The sequence below is a fragment of the Bufo bufo genome, chromosome 8 (genome assembly GCF_905171765.1).
Source record: "Bufo bufo chromosome 8, aBufBuf1.1, whole genome shotgun sequence".
Taxonomy (NCBI): Eukaryota; Metazoa; Chordata; class Amphibia; order Anura; family Bufonidae; genus Bufo; species Bufo bufo.
Window position 1 is genome coordinate 155,652,325 of NC_053396.1, and position 19,972 is coordinate 155,672,296.

General features: G+C 39.6%; 1 protein-coding gene across 3 annotated transcripts in view; it reads left to right on the forward strand.

Annotated features, from left to right (window-relative positions):
• Positions 1-19,972, forward strand: part of FGF13 (fibroblast growth factor 13) — a 438,846-nt gene that overhangs the window by 95,418 nt on the left and 323,456 nt on the right. The gene's annotated exons all lie outside the window — the stretch shown is intronic.

Below are 19,972 nucleotides of genomic sequence, written 5' to 3' on the forward strand. Positions count from 1 at the left end.
CCACGGATCACGGACGTGGATGCCAATCTTGTGTGCATCCGTGTTCTTTCATGGACCCATGGACTTGAATGGGTCCGTGAATCGTTGTCCGGCAAAAAAATAGGACAGGTCATATTTTTTTGACGGACAGGAAACACGGATCACGGATGAGGCTGCAAAACGGTGCATTTTCCGATTTTTCCACGGACCCATTGAAAGTCAATGGGTCCGCGAAAAAAACGGAAAATGGCACAACGGCCACGGATGCACACAACGGTTGTGTGCATGAGGCCTTAACTAATGCACCTGGCCAACGGTCGCAGGTGTCCTCCTGAACTCAACTGGCTCCACCATTAAAACAGAACCACTCAATGTACTCTATAGCTTATCTTAGTGATTGGCTATTAAAATATAACATCATTTTATAACGTTACAAGAGTTATTCCCATACAAGATTGTGGACTTTGCTATACGTCTGTAGCAACGTGTATTCTGACATTGTCTATTCTGCATTATTAGTTTTACCTTCAGCCCTTTGCAAAATCATCATTAACACATTGGTAATGAATTATGCAGGTTTCAGACTTGATCTACTACTTCTTACTGACATAGAGTCGCTACAGTAGACAGATTCAGCACTGCTACATCTCCTTCCTTCAGCTACTGCGGACACATTTAGCACTGCAGCATCAGGTAACACTAGCTCTGCTGCATCCGTACCTATACCAATGGCACTTTCAGCAGTTAGCAGGCAATGGTATTTTAATCTGAATTATACAGTAGGCTGTGATATATTTTGGGAGAAGGTGCGTACAGTGCTGTGAGACTAGGACTATGATATAAATCTCATTTTCTCGGCATGCAAAAAATAATTATTGCAATTCTATTGTCATTTGCACAAGAAAAACACAAGGGAGACTGTAGCCAACGCAAAGTCAGTAAGGAAAAGGAAGAATCATTAAATATCCCCTTAAATGTGCAGCTCAGCATAGACCCTTGTCAAGGTTTCTATTTTTACCTTCTCGGAGGAGATGCAGACATTGACGAGAACGTGTAATGCCTATTTCTGAATCTTGAAGGAACCGAGGCCCATCTGTTTAGACAACAATCCGAAATGCATATTCGGAAACAAATACCGTAGATGTCCCCAAGCCTCAGGTCTGAGATTTCTGTATATTTACAGCGCTAAGCAAATGAATGGGCTTTCTACAGACACACTTTGACTTCGAGATGTGATGCACGCACTGCAGAACGCTGTCATAACGAGCTCTACTGAAATCAAAATATTCTTCAGCGCAACCAAAAGTATTCAATGTCATTAAAACTGGAATGTCCAGATTCAGTGAAGGCTGGTAACATTTTACAAAAAGTAACGAGTTTACGCTTGTAAAGGCAAGGAAATAAATGGTAAAAGTTAATTGTCTAGAATCAGCTGCATACAGTATGTGACGATTGACTCATTTAAAGGAACATTTAGGGGAAAATTGACACACGGCGGGGTATTTACTCATTAAAATATGCTAGTATTCTGGCGCAATTTGAGCCCAAAAAAATTTGTGCACAAATTGGTGCATCTAGGGTTTCTACACCTTTTTCTGATCTGCTCAACAAGGAGGTGAGGCTTAGCAGAAGGGGTGGAACTTCACTGGGGAAAGGAGCTGGCTTAAAGGCTACACCTTTGGGGGCAATCATTTTTATTATTGCATTGTACTCGTTTTGAGCTAAAAACATTTTTTTTTCAAATTGGTCTTTATTAAAAATATGGAATCCTTTTTTGTGTTCAGAGGTGAGATGCATAAGTAGCATCATTTGGAGTTTCTGTCTTTTCCGTCAGACCAGGAGCAGACGGACTCCTTATCTCTGCTCTTTGACATTATAAACACATATTATAGCTCAGTTCTTATCTTACTGATAAGAATGTGACTTAAATAAGTGTTTATGACCTCTCAGTAGTTTAGAGATAAGGGTTTTTAGATGACCAGCACAAAGCGAAAGTACCAGTCACACAACTCGAAAAACTGTTAACCCTTTGTGACAGAACAGCTCAATATTTTTTATAAAGTCCGATTGAAAAAACGTGCAACATGCAACCATAAAAAATAAATAAAAAAGCTTTTAAGATGCATCATTTTGTACCAAAATTGTACCACAATTCTGGCATAAAAATCTGTTACAACGTAAATCAAATAATAGTTGATATAGAGTGAGAAAAAGTGTCTGTCCCTGCATCAGATTTATCATCCAGCGTGAACCCCTATGATAAATCTGGCACAGATCAAGAGAGTCTGTCTAAGGCTAGATGCACACAAGCTTTAAAATCTTCAGACAGGCTGTCCCAGTAGAGGAAAATCCTGTCAGAGTTCATTATACCTGGCTTAACCGGAAAGGGCCTGACCACCGCCAGGCCCCGTTGACTATATTGCAGCAGTTTTTGTCTGACTGAATGCTAACAATAATGTCGGAAACAGGCTAGATCCCTACCGGGTCCTATTCTAGTCAATGAGCTCCGGTGGGGAAAGGGATTATCCGGCTATGCCTTCCGGAACAATCTGCCGGAGGATTTTAACGCTAGAGTGCAACTAGCCTAAGCTTATGCCATCTTCATACTGTGATATTTTTTTTTTGCATTATATTATGGCTGTATGCATATCTCTACTGAAATCCATTATCACTGTATTCAGAATCCCTGTGTCCCTAAGATGGTCGTGTTCACTAGCCCTAGATATAGCTCAGTATTAGGTTTCTCTTCATGAAAGATTTAATACTCAGTATATGTTTTTGTTAGAAAAGCAAAAATGTTTCATTATTAATGTTCTATGCCAGGATCCATTCCTACTTTTGGTGTAAAAAAAAAAAGCAAACAGAAAAAACAAAAACAAAACAAAAAACAAAAAAAACAAAGGGAAAGCCGAGATCTCACACAATATTGTGAATGAGCACCAGCTTACATTATATTTTCCCTTTAGCTCATTCTGCTATGAACTCCACAATATGAATTATTTTCTCCTAAAGTGATTTCTGCTGCTTACACTAGTAATGTACTGTCGGATAGATGGGATAAATTAGCGTTTGCTTTAGTTTTCACCTGGTATTATTGTGTTCTGCTCCCCCCATAAATATGCACTGCTTCTCTGTTATTCTAATTACCTCCTCTACCAGTCCTGCTTTCAGAAACAGTATAATGTAATATATAACAAGCTTGTCTCGTAGGGATATTTACACAGTAATCCTGCCTCCTCTATGTCTTATATGAAAATCACCAAGATAGGCTCACTAAAGTTATACTAAAGTAAAAGTCAAATGGAAAGTACATAGGGAATGACATCAGGATGTGTCAGCTGAGGTGTCACGCCGATAGACTGCAAGACATAAAAAGTACATAGAGGTAAAAAGCATAAACCATACAATATAATCTAAAGACTGGAATTTTATTGGGAAGGATTTAGTATTAAAAGGCGTTGCACAGGCATACTCTCCCACCTGCTTTGACATTCGGAGACACAGCTACAGAGGTAACTGTCTGATGCCCAGCGAGGGTCCTGCTTTGGTCCCATTAATTAGAACAGGACCTGTACCTCATCATCTGCCTAGCATGCAGTTGTGCTTCTTCCAATGTCAGATCTGGTGGAAAAGAATCCCTGGAGAACTCCTTATAGTGACAAGATTATAGTACAGAGAACCAGTCATCAGGGGATTACTAGCTTTGAGATATGTGTGTATAGGTTTGGACTGGGGTCCTTAGACCCAATGAAGGAATGTCTCTGAGGGTCCTTCCTCTATCTATAAGGAAGATATGCACAACCACTTTTATTAGCATTTTAACCTGTGTGTTCTCATTGCAAACACAATATATATTGTCATTCTAATGGTTATTCGCTTATCAACCCATACAAAATAGGCCCTAGTGGCAAGCAATTGGCTCAAGTCAGCTCCAAATGGGGTTGTCTTCTGTAAACTTTGGTCCTCATACTTGTGTCAGAGTCTGGTCATACTGGAGGATTTGCTGGTACTCTGATGGGTCAATCAAAACAATCAGAGATTACACAGAAATAAACTAATTAACACCCCACATTAATTTCAAACAATAGGAATGAGGGTCTTCCTTTCAAGAGCCTTCAACCTGTGAGGAAATAGGGATGACAAAATGTAAAAGTACTCATTCTGCACAATGGTCCAGCCATCTTTTATAAAAAATAACTAAAAAAGGACTATGCACAAAGCTGTATGAGCAAGTGTCCATGTATGCATAGATATGTAAGTAAAAATATGGGGTTACTGTTGTATGAAGCTGTGGATGTTGGGAATTAATCTGATTGCCCCGGGTGGTACATTCTAGAGAACTGGTATAGAATGATAAAAACCTTGGGAGTGAGAGGTTTGTATTATGGAGGATGTTTAGTCTTAGATGTTAGTAATCTAGTAATCCCAGTATTAGTAGTAGTATTAGGTTGGCTGCCCAGACTGGGTGCCATAATAAAACCCTATGCAACCCTGGTCCATGCTTAACCTATATTCATCTTTGACCTGACTTATTATTCATAATACATGACTGCAGGAAAGCATGGTTATGGCACTCAGCTTTTGTAAAGGACAGATTATTTACCTAGACTATATCAATTCTAGCACTCAGTCTAAAACATGGCCAAGCCTCAGATTTAGGGTTCATGCACACGAACGTATTTTTTTCCGTGTCCGTATTTTTTTTTTTCCGGCCCGTATGCGGAACTATTCACTTTAATGGTGCTGCAAAAAAAGGAAATGACCCTGTGTGCATTCCATGTCCGCATGGCCATTCAGCAAAAACATTGAACATTATTGTTCACCTTACAGACAAGGATAGGACTGTTCCGATTTGCAGACCGCAAAACAACAATGGTCGTGTGCATGAGCCTTTAGTATGGGGAGTGGGGTAACAATGCAATCAGTCTAACTTCAATGTTTGGGTTGCTGCTAAAATAGCTAGATAAATATGTGTGCTTTGTAAATTATCATGTTATTTCTAACCCAATCTATCAAAGGCTGGTACAACGTTATTGACACCCAGCATTGTCAACATGATTGCTTCCTTCAGAATATCTGTTTTTGGTTTTTGTCTTTATAATTGTCTCTGTTTCTTGTAAGATGGATGATATAGAAAAAACTGAATGCCTTCTAAAAAGATTTGTTTATTCAGAACATTTAGGAACAGATTATCACGTTCTGGATCAATATCTTCTTTGGGATTTATTCTATAAATGTTGGGTCATCAGGATTTTTGGTCTCTTGAGAGTCTTACTAATGGAGTTCAGCTGTATTATATATGCATGGCCGGTGGTTTAATTGTAGATTTCAGAAAAATCTGTTTGAGACAAGAACTCAAAACTGCAGTTAAATGGTCTTGTAGGGCAGTAAGCTTCTAAACAAGAGGGCCAATGTGCAGTTTATAGGATAAGGGATATTCTTCTAAAAGATAGTAACCTTTACAGAGGTTTACTTGTGTATTACCTTAAAACCATTGGACTGCTTAGAACATTACAACATGTCTATGAATATCATGTGATGATACATCTTGAACATCCATCTGTGCAACTCCGGGATCCTCCCAGCTAATATTTCATTGCTCTATGCATTATTTCTTGTTCCGCTGATATAGAGTGTCTCCATGCCTATTAAAAGTGTTGACTCTGGAGATGGGTTTTTCTTATTGCCTGCCCTGTATTTCCAGTTCATACTAGAACTTCTATTGCTACATCTCCTGTCTATGTCTTTTTGAACTTCTTGCATATTTGAAATATGCTTGAAATATCATTCATATGAAAAAATTAAAGGGGGTTTCCCGTTTGCATCAACATCATTTACAATAACCATTTATGAAAGCATCTGTAAGTTTGTAATATATTTACTATTTATTTTATTTAGTATTCATTGTACATTCATTGCTCCTGTCTTCCGTCCTGGGCTGTGGTCATATGACCATGTCCATGCAGCTTTTTCTGATTTCCTGTGTTATGTCCATGGGCATGCCAATGCAGAAACAGGGACAGTGATAGAGGGGTGTCTATTTAACCAGCTGGATGTGAGGAGCTATAAACTAGCTGAGTGTTGTTGGGGGCGGTGCTGGAGCTGGGGAAGAGAAAGAAGAAGAGCATTGTGGGTTTGGTTGGATACAGGAACAGGAAGTCCTACATACAGGATGACAACAAGCCAAAATGATTTGTTTACATGGTGAAAAAAGGGTCAGGAGAGTCCAAATAAAAAAAAAAGAGTTAGGCTGGGTTCACACGAGCGTGTCCGGATTAGTTCCGGATGCGTCCCGGTGTGTTGCGGCAATCCCGCGCGAGTAGGATTTTGACTGCGATTGCGTTCCGATGTTCAGTTTTTATCGTGCGTGTGCAATGTGTTTTGCACGCGCGTGATAAAAAACCGACTGTGGTACCCAGACCCGAACTTCTTCACAGAAGTTCAGGTTTGGGTTAGTTGTAGTGTAGATTGTATTACTTTCCCTTATAACATGGTTATAAGGGAAAATAATAGCATTCTGAATACAGAATGCTTAGTAGGTGATCAATTGAGGGTTAAAAAAAAATACAAAAATTAACTCACCTTCTCCTCTTGTTCGCGTAGTTCTCCCGGTCTTTAGTTCTTTAAAAGATGAACTATGGGCTAAAGGACCTTTGGTGACGTCAGATCACATGCTCCAATCACATGGTACATCACCGCGGTGATGGACTATGTGATTGGAGCATGTGATCTGACGTCACCAAAGGTCCTTTAGCCCATAGTTCATCTTTTGAGAAGTAAAGAAGAGACCGGGACTTACGCGAACAAATGGAGAAGGTGAGTTAATTTTTTTAATTTTTTTTAACCCTCAACTGATCACTTACTATGCATTCTGTTTTCAGAATGCTATTATTTTCCCTTATAACCATGTTATAAGGGAAAATAATACAGTGAATAGACTGTCACCTAGCAACCATGCGTGAAAATCGCACAGCATCCGCACTTGCTTGCGGATGCTTGCGATTTTCACGCAACCCCATTCACTTCTATGGGGCCTGCGTTGCGTGAAAAACGCAGAATATAGAGCATGCTGCGATTTTCACGCAACGCACAAGTGACGCGTGAAAATCACCACTCATCTGAACAGCCCCATAGAAATGAATGGGTCAGGATTCAGTGCGGGTGCAATACGTTCACCTACCGCATTGCACCAGCGCGGAATACTCGCCCGTGTGAACGCAGCCTTAATGAGCAAGAAGTACACGAGGAAAGTGGCTGTATGAGCATATCTGTTAAAAACGCTGTTAAACCTTTAAAATCTAAATCATTGGAGAACTTGTTTAAAACAAATACACAATATCCTCAGGACAGGTCTTCATTATCATGTTGGCAGGGGTGTGAGTCCTGGCACCCCCACGATAGAGCTGGGGCTCAGGTATGAGCAGCCTGCTCCTGGCAGCTTTCCAAGTACAGTGCCGTACATCAGATAGTTGCTATGTTTGGGATTGCGGCTCAGCCCCATTCAAGTCAATGGGGCTGAGCTGCAACTAGGCCATGTGACCAATGCACAGTGACGTCACATGGCCTAAGAAGAGGCTGAGGCGCTCACGGAGCACTGGCCTCTTCAAACAGCTGATCAGCATGGGCCCCAGATGTTGTAACCTCACTGATCTGATATTGATGACCTATCTAGAGGTCATAGGTCATCAATATATATTCCTGGATAAACCCTTTAAGCAGACAGAATTTAGAGGCCATTTCGCGCTTACTGCGCTTCCTCCTGCCAGTCTTTGTTTACAGGGCTGCAATGCTGATGTTAAGATGAAAACACGTGACGGGTACACTGAAAATTAAGGGTTCTTTTTTTATTTAACACCATCACTGCCTGTGACCCAATTTTTGCTGATCTCAGACAATCTGTTTGATGTATGCAGAAGATCAGTATAATTAATTATAAGCAGACAAGTGACAGCTACAGGATGACTTTTCACGCTCACATATTTATATTTTAGGTTTATTTGCCCTTTAAGCTTGTCTGAATGCAATTCTGTTATATGCATGAGTCATCAAATGCTCTGATCACATTAAGATCAATGAGGCTCCTCTGATTAAAAATGTCAGAAAACGCTGCAAAATCAACTTGTCACTTCTTGTGATGATAACCCAGCGATACATACCCCATACATTATTTATCCTACATTCAATTATGCAGTTTTTTGTTCAAAGCGTGAAGATCAGCTGTAATGGGCTATTCAGTACCGTGAGAACAATTAACTATTTTAACTTTGAAATAATAGAATTTCTTAGACATATCATCCATATTAAAGAATACAGCGAAGAGCAGAAGTTTTCAAAGTGCATTGTGCTAGAGATTCAGGAGGTTTAAAAAGAAGGCTGTTCAAGTTAAAGGCAGCAAGTTGTATGGAATGAATCTTTATAAGGATATCCATCCGCTTGTTTGTAATTATTATTATGCTTTTTATTAATTTTTTAAAGGTTCAGAATGGCATAAAAAAAAAAAAAGCTGATACCTCACTGATCCCCTGCAGAGTTGACCCATCTCAGCCAGTGATTGGCTAAGATGACATTTCCAGTGTGTAAAGATGGACCAGAAAGTAGAGACCAGTAGGGCCCGGGAAATGGTAGAATATGAGTAGCACTTTTTTGTTTTTATGCAATTCTGATACTTAAAAAATAGATTCCCCCACTGCAAGGTACTTGTCCTGCAAAGCAGTGGGTAGTTCATACAAGCCGCTATATGTATGGTGCAATGATGGTATGAAGTTGAGCTTGCACCATCAGCTGGGGGTCAAAAAGAACAGATCTCAGATGTAACTGACTAAAACAGATGCAAAATAAGCACAACAGATGCTCAAAATAAAGGATCCATTTTTATTTCTTAGTTTCTGTTCTTCTGGCAGATTAGAACGAAAAACTAAAGATAATGCGAATCCAGCCTAAAGGTACTAAGAAAAAATGTCAAAAAAATAATAGAAAAAGGATAGAAAAACATAATTTTCCGATTAAAATAATGATTCATTCACAAATAATACAAATGTACATGATCGTATCACCCTATCTGTAATGCTATTACCACAATAAAATAAAGCAAAAGAAAAAACAAAGTTTTTTTGGGGGATTTGCCTCCAAAGATAGTATAAAAAGTGATTAAAAAGTAATATGTATCCCAAAATGACATCACCAAAAGCAAGCCTCACACATATCCATTGATGGAAAAATGGAAACTTTAGACTTTCACACAATTTGTTTTGTTTTTATAGAAGTGTTTTTAGTGTTCAAAAGTAGTAGTATTTTTTTTTTTGTGGATTAGGGCCCGCTAGAGGATTCACTTGCAACTTTTTGGAATAAAACCTTTGCTTCACCTAATGTTACCTTTCACTACGTTTCATTTTGCTCCACTAATTGCTGCGCATTGTCCTAAAATTCATCCAATGTGTTGATTCAGACAATTTGGACAATTATTCTTTCCTCAATATTTTATATACACAGAGGACTATGAGACGTTAGGACAGCAGTACAGCTTTCTAAGACTCATCACCTTCTTGGTTTTCACATACCCTGCAACACTTTGGTTGCTAAGTTGGAGTTTATTGATAGTTGTGAACTTGACCTGGTATATCTGCACCTGCTCCGCACATGACTGGGATGATGTAGTTAGAGTCTTGAGGGTACTTAGACCTTAGTGATAATGCACAGTATTACAGTAGATTATCTTTTGTATACATTTATATTCCATTGTAAGTTTCAATAGATTGAGGCATAGCATGCATGTTTTTTTTTTTTTTTTCAAGAAGAAGCATATAATTTATAGGGTGGGTTATGATTTTTTAAACTTTTTATTCTATTTCATATACTTTTTTGCAACCTTCACATTGAAGGGGTTCTCTAGTATCAAGATATCCTCAAGATAGGTCATTAACATTAGAACATTGGTTGTCCAACTCTTAGCATCCCCAACGATTCTGGGATTAGTGCCTCGCCCCTCATGGTCTCTACTAAGCAAATGGTGTGATGGATTGATGCAAACAATAAAAAGGTCACAACTTTTTCATGATTTTTGTGGACTCTTCAAACTGCAGATTGGTGGGGTGCTGAGAGTCAGACTCACACCAATTTGATATTGATGGCTCATCTTGTGGGCAGGCCATCAATACTTAAATCCCAGAAAACGATATATGGAGAACTTCAGCAACTTCTGTACAGTACTTAGGGTCTAGATAAACCATATGGATTCCAATGTGTGCATTATTTAGCTACTGCAGCTGGGGAGGTTTCATCCTTTGACCGATTTTCCCTGTACAGGAATTATTACATGGTTTTCGCTCACATGAATGGTTAATTTTCACAATACTTAGCCAGGCTGGGTTTTCCAAAGTGGGAACGACCCTTAGGCCTAGTTCACATGACCGTATGGCTTTTATTGTTTTTTGCGGTCCGTTTTTCACGGATCCGTTGTTCCGTTTTTGAGTTCCGTTGTGTTTCCGTTTCCTTTCCGTTTTTCCATTCCATTTTTCCGTATGCCATGTACAGTATACAGTAATTACATAGAAAAAATTAGGCTGGCCATAACATTTTCAATAGATGGTTCAGAAAAAACGGAACGGAAACGGAAGACATACGGATGCATTTCCATATGTGTTCCGTTTTTTTTGCGGACCCATTGACTTGAATGGAGCCACGACCCGTGATTTACGGCCAAATATAGGACAAGCTCTATCTTTCAACAGAACGGAAAAACGGAAATACGGAAACGGAATGCATACGGAACACATTCTGTTTTTTTTGCGGAACCATTGAAATGAATGGTTCCGTATACGGACCATATACGGACCACAAAAAAACGGCCCGTACACTCGCAAAAAAAAGTTTGTGTGAACTAGGCCTTACTGTGTGGTTCTTCTCTCTCGATTAATGTAGATGTGCCCTAAAGGGAGAACCAATGTCAGGGATCATCATATGCCCTAACAGGGAATATGGAAAGAAGTTGTGTTCAACAGCCATCCATTTAAAGTGGACCTCCGTACTCTCAAGTCATTAAGACAAATTTTTCCTCAATAGATGTGTGGTAATAATCAGATCATTATTATCTCAAGAAGCAGATCTGTAGTCTAAGGAATAGTGTAAGACAGAGCAGCATCCTGAGTCTGTAGAGGTGGATTTACCTCTGACTCCCATTAGGCAGTCACTGATCTTGACTGAGATATCTAAAAATAAAATGTCTCTAATATTTCGTAAGGTTCATAAAATGTATTCAGTTAAAAGACAAGGAACAGATATAACAGCCACAGTCCATCCAAGGTCTAACTTCAAATGATGATCTTATGCAATAATTGATATTAGATTTTATCTTTTCTTTTAAGGCAGTCACCTTTTTGTATGACGTAAATTTGTCCTCAAATTAAACCTCAATATTTTGGAGATTTGAGGCTAAATGGGTTGAGGCTGATGGTGGTGTTTTTGGATTCAATGACAGGTTTCCATTATGTTTCCATTCGTGATCACTAATGTATTTTATTTCATACATCTTCAGGTCTGAGAACCTATGAAAATATCTACGTATATACTATATATGGCTATAGAGTATATCTTTACTTCTCCTTTAACTCTTTCCATTTCAAGAAATGCAGCTATCCCTAAGTGGTAAGATATGGCTTCATATCATCATTTCAGTATAATGACACTGGGGTTTTGTTTTCCCGCTAACACAGAATATATTTTTTGATGTTGTTTTGCTGGAAATTAGATAGTTCCTTTATTCCCCGGTGAATGAGTCACGTCTGCTGCTGGGTCATACAACCAAGGCTTTTATTCCTATGTGCTTCTGACCTGCTGCTGCTAACAGATAAGCACAGGTTTATTTAATGGAGTGATTTAAGACAACACTTAATGAAATGAATTATCCTGCAGGGTTTCTATGTGCAAAATTATAACAGAGACATGACCTCATCACATTGCATAAAAACTGATTTATCTGTTTATAGTGTTGTATCATGCACCAGATAGATGGCGAGCAGCAGTGGTTCCAGGTGGACATGGGACCTTAGGTGACAAAGTGCCAGTGAGCCCCATGTCTACCTCGCTCAATACTTGATCAGCTGAGCATGTTTACCCAGATTGTCAGGAGCACCACAAGTGGCATCTGCCCAAGATTGAGGCCAGCTTGAATATAGATAGATAGATAGATAGATAGATAGATAGATAGATAGATAGATAGATATGTTCTTCCTTTAATTTCCTTGTGATTTGAGATCTCCTCACATGAGTGGCTCAAGATGACCATCTTTAAAAAAGAAAAACCTTTTGAGTTACTCGGTCTGGTGTTGAAACACAAAGTTTTTTTCTCCAAAGCTGATCATCTCACACTACTCATCTCAGGAGATCTCAAACCAGGAGATGATGTAAGGATGGACAAATCTGTAGAAATAAAACTTGGTGCATGTTTGCCCCCAATATCTTATTCATAACACTTGGGTTAGCTCTCCACACCGATGTGAGTTAATGTTGTAGGACCTGTTGGGAGACCTGGGATTAGTTATAGGGTGTGCAGAAGCTACAGTAACAGTCCTACCTGGCTCTGGTATCTGAGGGGTCCCATCCAAGAAGACATATTACAAAATGTGTAGTTGTGTCCAGAAGCTCCAAGAGGCATGCCTTTACAGGCTCCAAACGCCCAATAAAAAAGGGACAAGTCAAACCGGGCTGGGTCCCATTCCCATACTTCATAAACCCCATATCAGTGCAGGATCTGTCTCTGTGATATGTAAGCCCTTGACATGTGCGTTCTAGAAATACAGTACTTTAACCTCCTGCTTTATCCATAACGACCAAATCCATCATCTAAACTGTTCACTGACATTTTCAGTCAAACAAATCTTTAAATGATCCTTTCAATCAAAACATCTCGAAGCAGACAGTGAAGAGTCATTTTTCAAGCACTTAGATCAGACATCATCATTTTGAAGTTTGTGATGTGCAGGTTCAATGTTGTGCTTTAGCATCTGCTATAAACAGGAACTGAATAAATATTCTTTGCACATTTAGGAGATCAGATTTCCCTCCAGCTATTTGAATAACCAAGAAATATGCAAAGGAAATATATTTAAAGTATTCATTTAAGAAAGACTCCTGAGGATATGCAACACATTTTACCCATACACACAAATGACTGTGCAACTAGGGTTAGTCTCCAGAAGGCAACTTTTCCTGCTGATTACCATGGGTCTGGCCTATTTTACTCCTAGGAGAAAGCTAGATTTGGCTATTCATTTCCCCTGCCAGGGGCATATAGCTTAACACATAATGCAAGGACCGGTAAGGCTATACCAGGGCATTTTAGGCCATATTAGCAAGCACAGCACCATCCATTGAATAGTGGTTATGCTTTGTATTGCAGCTCAGCCCCCTTCACTTCAATAGGACTGAGCTGCGCCTAGGCCATGTGACTGATGAGCGTGATGTCACATGGCTTAGGAAGAGACCTAAGAGCTCACAGAGCACTGTAGCCTCTTCGGCCACTGTAGCTGATCGGTGGAGTTTCTGGGAGTTGGAACCCTGCCAATCTGAAATTGATAACCTATCCTGAGGATAGCCCATCAATATCAAAATCCCAGAGAACCCCTTTAAAATAGACTTTTCTCATATTGGAACAATAGCCACATAAGCCAATTATTTATGGCAACATCCGCTCAATTCACAACTGTAAGATAGATGGTGTAGCAGCACTCAGGGTATACCGGCCTTGATGTGGTGGTGCACGCGGTGTTGAACGTCAGTCTGTAGCGTCCCTCCAAGTATCCAGAAATAGTAAAACCGCAGAACTCTCTTGTATCTTAAATCCCTTTATTTCATCAAATTCATGCGACGTTTCGACCTGAACGGTCTTTTTCAAGCGCTTGAAAAAGACCGTTCAGGTCGAAACGTCGCATGAATTTGATAAAATAAAGGGATTTAAGATACAAGATAGTTCTGCGGTTTTACTATTTCTCAATTCACAACTGTAATTTTTTTCCCTTTCACTTAGTCTGCTTCATCTTGAGGCAGGATGGAAGTAGTTCTTTATCTCCCTCCCCCAGCAGGATATCTCAGCATGATTTTTAGCGCTCATTTCTAGATGATCACATTTAGCCGATAAGCTGTAGGAAGAACAGTGACATGTTTTCCTACTCCTATACGTAGATTTGTGTTTGTCTTAGCTTGGAGCCTCAATCTACAGTATTTGCTACCAAAGGGGTTAATGCTGGGCTGATAATGATTCTCAGTTACACACATCTTATGACTACATCTGTGGCTTTGTAATTTAAAGCTGAGGTTAACAAGTAGTGAGCCCTGGGGAATCCATCGAGGCAGAATCCTTAAACTCCAGGATAATGATAAAGGCTTCTGAGTTTGCACGAAAGTGCTTTAAACAGTTTGGTAGATGCTAACACAAGGGTAATTTAGTTGCCAGAACATGGCTGTTGATTTTCGGAGCTTTTAATTAGGCGCCTATTGTATAATAAACCTTAACAACTAATCTAATGTCATATTTAGCATACTGTATTTTGACAGGGCACGCAGGTAGAATTACCAGATGTTCTCATGCTCCGGCACTCATTATCTTATGATATTTGATATTCACCTGCTAGGTGACAAATGTAATTATTTATCCTACATATTGATCAGACGAGATGAAGACAAATATATTTCCCAGAGGGAGCTCCACAGCTGATTCCAACATTACTAAATGGGTTTAGCCATATTGGATGGATATAGACAATATATGGCAGGGATGGCCAACCTGCGGCTCTCCAGCTGTTTTAAAACTACAACTCTCACCATGCCCTGCTGTAGGCTGATAGCTGTAGGCAGTCTGGGCATGCTGGGAGTTGTAGTTTTGCAACAGCTGGAGAGCCTCAGGTTGGCTATCCTTGATATATGGTGTACTATAACAATAACCTATTAGCACTTCTGAAATGTGGTTTTCAGTAACTACTTGCATTTCACATGAAACGGCAATTCTGGAGTGTTTTCTTATAACTGTAGGCTGTCGATCCTCTTCTCTTCCTACTATCATTTTATGAATAAATTCACTTTGTCAAAGGGTTGTATCCTCGTACAGTCTGCCACTGTCAGGACTGATAAAATAGTATCAGACAGACTATATTTACGGTCTAGGGGTGCCAGATTGTGTGCAGTTTACAGCAGAAGTGGAACCCTCGCTTTTGGAATCTGTATGCTCTAACACAGGGATGCCCAACCTGCGGCCCTCCAGATGTTGCAAAACAACAACTCCCAACATGCCCTGATAGCTGCAAGCTGTCCAGGATTTTCGGGAGTTGTAGTTTTGCAACATCTGGAGGGCTGCAGGTTGGGCATCCCTGCTCTAACAGGTCACATACATAGGGGATTGGGCAACCCCAATAAGATTTCAAAAACGTAGAATAAATAGTTACAAAAAAAAGATGATGATTATCATATTAATAATTAGAGATGAGCATATTTCCCCAAAATTTGTTTTGAGACTAATTGGGTCGAATAGGGAGTCAGATTTGATTCAATCCGAATAAATTTGACCCAAATTGAAAGTGTCTTAATTGTCCTGAAAAATCATGTATGACACTCTAAAGTCTCCTAAGACGGTGTGCTACTCCTTTCAAGCTGTTTAACACCAAGACGGCACTAGTAATGTCAAATTGACATATATGGCTGGGAGTAAATGGATGGTAGCCAGTGGTAACTAAAAGACTGTTTACAGACACAATGCAGATTTTTCTTTACAATAAAAATATATATATGTGAGACGAATAATAAAAGTTTCAGATTCGTCAAGATTTCAATGTTCTTGGGAAATTCGTAGAGAATTGACCTGCTCATTTCGGTTAATAATATGCTATACAGGTCCTTCTCAAAAAATTAGCATATTGTGATAAAGTTCATTATTTTCTGTAATGTACTGATAAACATTAGACTTTCATATATTTTAGATTCATTACACACAACTGAAGTAGTTCAAGCCTTTTCTTGTTTTAATATTGATGATTTTGGCATACAGCTCATGAAAACCCCAAATTCCTATCTCAAAAAATTAGCATATCATGAAAAGGTTCTCTAAACGAGCTATTAACCTAATCATCTGAATCAACTAATTAACTCTAAACACCTGCAAAAGATTCCTGAGGCTTTTAAAAACTCCCAGCCTGGTTCATTACTCAAAACCGCAATCATGGGTACGACTGCCGACCTGACTGCTGTCCAGAAGGCCATCATTGACACCCTCAAGCAAGAGGGTAAGACACAGAAAGAAATTTCTGAACGAATAGGCTGTTCCCAGAGTGCTGTATCAAGGTACCTCAGTGGGAAGTCTGTGGGAAGGAAAAAGTGTGGCAGAAAACGCTGCACAACGAGAAGAGGTGACCGGACCCTGAGGAAGATTGTGGAGAAGGACCGATTCCAGACCTTGGGGGACCTGCGGAAGCCACCATGTACAGGCGTGTGCAGGAAATGGGCTACAGGTGCCGCATTCCCCAGGTCAAGCCACTTTTGAACCAGAAACAGCGGCAGAAGCGCCTGACCTGGGCTACAGAGAAGCAGCACTGGACTGTTGCTCAGTGGTCCAAAGTACTTTTTTCGGATGAAAGCAAATTTTGCATGTCATTCGGAAATCAAGGTGCCAGAGTCTGGAGGAAGACTGGGGAGAGGGAAATGCCAAAATGCCTGAAGTCCAGTGTCAAGTACCCACAGTCAGTGTGGCCACTGTGTTTTATCAAGGGCAGGGTCAATGCAGCTAGCTATCAGGAGATTTTGAAGCACTTCATGCTTCCATCTGCTGAAAAGCTTTATGGAGATGAAGATTTCATTTTTCAGCACGACCTGGCACCTGCTCACAGTGCCAAAACCACTGGTAAATGGTTTACTGACCATGGTATTACTGTGCTCAATTGGCCTGCCAACTCTCCTGACCTGAACCCCATAGAGAATCTGTGGGATATTGGGAAGAGAAAGTTGAGAGACGCAAGACCCAACACTCTGGATGAGCTTAAGGCCGCTATCGAAGCATCCTGGGCCTCCATAACACCTCAGCAGTGCCACAGGCTGATTGCCTCCATGCCACGCCGCATTGAAGCAGTCATTTCTGCAAAAGGATTCCCGACCAAGTATTGAGTGCATAACTGAACTTAATTATTTGAAGGTTGACTTTTTTTGTATTGAAAACACTTTTCTTTTATTGGTCGGATGAAATATGCTAATTTTTTGAGATAGGAATTTTGGGTTTTCATGAGCTGTATGGCAAAATCATCAATATTAAAACAAGAAAAGGCTTGAACTACTTCAGTTGTGTGTAATGAATCTAAAATATATGAAAGTCTAATGTTTATCAGTACATTACAGAAAATAATGAACTTTATCACAATATGCTAATTTTTTGGAAGGACCTGTATATATTGTTCTCCAACCTCATGGCTGAAAAGCTCCTTACACAAGAGGCTTGTAGTCTTGATTTTTCACTTCTTCTGTAAAGAATTGTCCATTACATTTTTCTGTCTACATAGTTCTGCTCATTTGAAGGCTGAAATCTGAAAACTCACTGAACCACTGACCTCAAAGCGCGGAGACATTTAGAGGCGGCGTAGGGTTTGTAAAAATTTTGATGCACTGTGTGCCTTTACACAATGTTGCAGGCCTGTATGAAGTACAAAATGTTCTCTTGTATGCCCTGACACATATCCTCAGCTGTCATTGCCGGCAATGGCTGATTTTTATGGTGTATGATGAAAAAAGTAATTTGTTTAGGAATAATCGTTCCTTTGTGACCTGTCAACTGTACGGATTTCATTATCTTTCTGCCTTTTCACCCAGTAAGATGCAGAAATCGAGTTTCTTCTGTGAACAGAATTTCACAATAAGAGTCCACACACACGCACAAATTTTGCACTGGAAAGTTTTAACAGTAGAAAAATGCTAAAGTAACAGTGTTGTTTTTTGCCATCTGCATTTTTTGCTGAGCTTTTTGTGACTTTTTATTGCACACGGTAGGGCAGAGTTATCATAGACTGGAAACGTACGCTAGTTTATAATAACCAGGTGCTCTGCCGGATGCTACACCTAATTTATGAAAAGATGTACTCCTCGTCATAAATTAGGCGCAGTATCTGGCAGTCTGTTTGCCTATATTGATATCCATGCTAGCCCCTGCCTGGCATAGATTTCGGTGTTCTTTTACACCAGAAAACTGGCATAGATGATAAATGTGGCAGAGTCGCTGGCCTTGCCTACTTGCCACTCTCTCAATGCCCCCTTTTTGGGAAAGTGGGTAAGCCGGCAGAGGAACTCCACTTGAGCAAAAAAAAACATTTCACACTTTCTCACACCATGTTTCTGGTGAAAATCTATGACAAATCTTTTCCAATGCGTCTTATGCCTCGTTCAAATGTCAGTGATTTCCATCAGTGATTGTGAGCCAAAACAAAGTGCGTCTCTAAACACAGAACAGGTGCAGATCTTACCATTACACCTGATCTCTGTGTAGCCTACAATCCTGATTTTGCCTCCTAATCACTGATGGAAATCAGTGACCAAAACATTGATGTGTGAGTGAGGCTTTACCATTAGCAAAAATGCCAGCAGCAGAAAAAGACTTGTGTGTCCTTCTTATAGACCATGAGCTAACATCTGGAGCTGGTCTTTTTATCACATAAAACCCACAAAAAAAACAAAAGTGGGGAAAAAAACACTACTAAAAACGTGTTTGAAAGCACCCTAAGGTTACAGCTACACCTTCAGGTTTCTTGATACACTTTTGGATCCTTTTAGGATCCTCCTCTTATCTTGGCTTCCAAAACTTCATCAGGAAACCTCACTGTGTGGCCATACCCTAACATTGAAAGGTAAGGAGTCTGTATTATTGACTTCTGGCATTGTATAGAGTTGTGATATAATTTCTATAGACTTGAACGGCACTTATCTCACATTTTATTCTCCATAAGATGCCGTATTAGGTAGCACCATGGAGCAGCATATGGAGTGCCCATATTATAGAGCTGCATGGACTCCATCTGACTCTGCAAACCCTCCAAACACACAACCCTGCAAGGTGCATGAGGTTAAAAAGTCAGATGCTCCACTGTAGCCATTGGTGGAGCCATTCAGCAGACTGATAAATAGATGAATACGGAGAAGAAGGTGATCAGAGACAGTCCATAAGCAGAAACTCTTTGAGTCCAAATAGCTGGTAAACTTAATGCTTGGATTTTTCCTGAAGAATGAAGAGACAGAAAATATTATCTATTTAATATATTGTGAAACGTAGGTCTTAAAGAGGTTGTCTAGCCATTACATAAAAACACTCAGTATGTGTAAAATGGCAAAAGAAGTAATACTCACCCTACTGATCCCAACTGATGCTATATGGGACCCATCCTGGTCTCTTTACTTCCTGGTCCATCTCAACACCGACATGTGGACCACTGTCAGATCACTGTGGCATCAGCTTGGAAAATCAGTCCCTTGCATGTACATAAATGGAGGAAATCACAAATAATTAAAAAATAGTACATACACAATTATAAACAATATCAATATGGTATTTTTTTACTATTGCAATTCTAGGTATATGGGAAATGTTACAATATTTTATATGGCTGGAAGCTTCAAACTAGCAGGAAGCCAAACAGATATAAATTCAGAATTTGGGAAGATAAATAGTATGTCCATAGGCTTTGAGGTTTCGGAAAAACTGGGTCACATGTATTTCAAGATTAAGTCACTTTAAATTTTCTATACCAGATTATATGATAGAATATAAATTATTTACCTTATCTGCAGCCGACGGCTATTTCATGAACTGTGCACTGAATGTCTAAGTGAGCAAATATAATAATCCAGGTTACAATGGAGACATTTTGTGAATATACCACTTTCTGAAGACAACCCAGCTAAATGACTGTACACCCAGCAAAAGCAAATGATAAATGAACCTTGAAGAAATGTCCTGATGAGAATAAAATACTGTACAGAA